This window comes from Cucurbita pepo, unplaced genomic scaffold (genome assembly GCF_057944985.1).
Source record: "Cucurbita pepo subsp. pepo isolate OVF unplaced genomic scaffold, ASM5794498v1 scafford_14, whole genome shotgun sequence".
NCBI classification, from domain to species: domain Eukaryota; kingdom Viridiplantae; phylum Streptophyta; class Magnoliopsida; order Cucurbitales; family Cucurbitaceae; genus Cucurbita; species Cucurbita pepo.
Genome location: NW_028257919.1, coordinates 212,501 through 215,000, shown reverse-complemented (window position 1 = coordinate 215,000; position 2,500 = coordinate 212,501).

The following is a 2,500-nucleotide window of genomic DNA, read 5'->3' as shown; positions in this document are numbered from 1 at the left end:
CTATGCTATGTGCGATACATGTCCTACCAACAGCATATCAAAAGTGTTGTATAAAGCCTTGGACTATAAAAATATCATCAAACCCAATACCCGTGAAAAGGGAATGTTCATTTTCAATGCTTGTATTGTTGTGAATGTGGAGTGGTCGGGTTGTTGTAATTTTTTTCCTGGGAGCTAAGCAAAATGAAAGAATGATTCCCACAAAATTTCAGAATTTTTTGACCACTCTAGCTATTTTTTCTAATTTCTTATTATTTAATATTTAAAAATTCATTAAAAAAAATTGGTTGGTTGAAAAACTATGAAACTTGATTTCTAGATCCACTAGAATGTCCAATTCATGAATCAATTGAGTTCATGGAAAAAAAACATTCTAAAACTTGAGATATTTGACCGTATGACCGCTCAAAAAAATCGTATCTAGGCCTGGCAGACCAAAAATGCCTCAAAATGTACTATATAGGGGGGTGACTAGTCTGCATGGGCTGGCCACGGGGCTACCCCCTATATCTTCCGCCACCCCCACGCCCCAAGCACTATGCGCCGCACATGGGCATATGCTTGGGGCGTCGGGGTGGTGGTCGGAGGTCGAGGGCGGTTGACGGCGGTGGTGCGGTGGCGGAACGCGCACGGTGGGTAGTGTCGGAACGTTCCCGCGCGCTCGCCAGCCCCGCCCTGCCCCACCCGCGTGCGCCCCGCCCGCTTGCCCCCGCGCGCTCGCCCTCATGCTCCAGCGCGCGCGCGCCCTCATGCTCCAGCGCGCGCGCGCCCTCATGCTCCAGCGCGCGCGCGCCCCCGCCCCGCCCCGCCCGCGCGTCCCAGCGCGCGCGCGCCCCCGTCCCGCCCCGCCCGCGCGTCCCAGCGCGCGCGCGCGCCCCGTCCCGCCCCGCCCGCGTGCTCCCGCGCGCGCGCCCCCCGCCCCGCCCGCGCGTGCTCCCCATCCATCACCCATTAATTGTGGAAGTACATGTGGAGTGGTCAGTTTGTTGTAAATTTTTTTCTGGGAGCTAAGAAACATGAAAGAATGATTCTCACAAAATTTCAGATTTTTTTGTCAACTCTAGATATTTTTTCTAATTTCTTATTATTTAATATTTAAAAATTCATTAAAAAAAATTGGTTGGTTTAAAAATTATGAAACTTGATTTCTAGATCCATTAGAATGTCCAATTCATGAATTAATTGAGTTCATAGAAAAAAACATTCTAAAACTTGAGATATTTGGTCGTATGACCGCTCAGAAAAATCATATCTAGGCCTGGCAGACCAAAAATGCCTCAAAATGTACTATATAGGGGGGTGACTAGTCTGCATGGGCTGGGCACGGGGGTACCCCTATATCTTCCGCCACCCCCATGCCCCAAGCACTATGCGCCGCACATGGGCATATGCTAGGGGCGTGGGGGTGGTGGTCGGCGGACGAGGGCGGTTGACGGCGGCCGTGCGGTGGTGAAACTTGCACGGTGAGGCAGTGTTGGGTGCGCCTTTGGGCGTGCGACATGAACCTTGTTGAGAATGGAATGTTGCGATGTTGCCTTCTAACTTGGGCTGGCTTGAGGATGGTTGATGGCTGGTACGATGATGAAACATGCAAGGTGTGGTGGAGTTGGGTGCCTTCGGGCGTGCGGCATGAACCTCGTTGAGTGTGTGACGTTGTGGTGATGCTTGGCTAGCCTTGGGCCAGCCCTATGTTTTGAAGGTGTGTGGTGCCAGAACATGTTCGATTGGTTGGAATCGGGTGCCTTTGGGCGTGCGACATGAGCCTCGTTGAGCACGGAATGTTGCGATGTTGCCTTCCAACTGGGAATCTCTAGTGTGAGGACTGTGGATGGTTGCTGGTACGATGACGAAACATGCAAGGTGGGGTGGAGCCGGGTGCCTTCGGGAGTGCGGCATGAACCTCGTTGAGTGTGGGACGTTGTTGTGGTATGCCTCCCTTCCTTGGGCTAGCCCTATGTTTTGAAGGCTGCGTGGTGGCGGAACATGCTTGGTGGGGTAGTGTCAAATGACTTTGGGCGTGCGACATGAGACTTGTTGAGCATGGAATGTGGCCTTCTAACTTGGGCTGGCTTGAGGATGGTTGATGGCTGGTACGATGATGAAACATGCAAGGTGGGGTGGAGTTGGGTGCCTTCGGGTGTGCGGCATGAACCTCGTTGAGTGTGTGACGTTGTGGTGATGCTTGGCTAGCCTTGGGCCAGCCCTATGTTTTGAAGGTGTGTGGTGCCAGAACATGTTCGATTGGTTGGAATCGGGTGCCTTTGGGCGTGCGACATGAGCCTCGTTGAGCACGGAATGTTGCGATGTTGCCTTCTAACTGGGAATCTCTAGTGTGAGGACTGTGGATGGTTGCTGGTACGATGACGAAACATGCAAGGTGGGGTGGAGCCGGGTGCCTTCGGGAGTGCGGCATGAACCTCGTTGAGTGTGGGACGTTGTTGTGGTATGCCTCCCTTCCTTGGGCTAGCCCTATGTTTTGAAGGCTGCGTGGTGGCGGAAC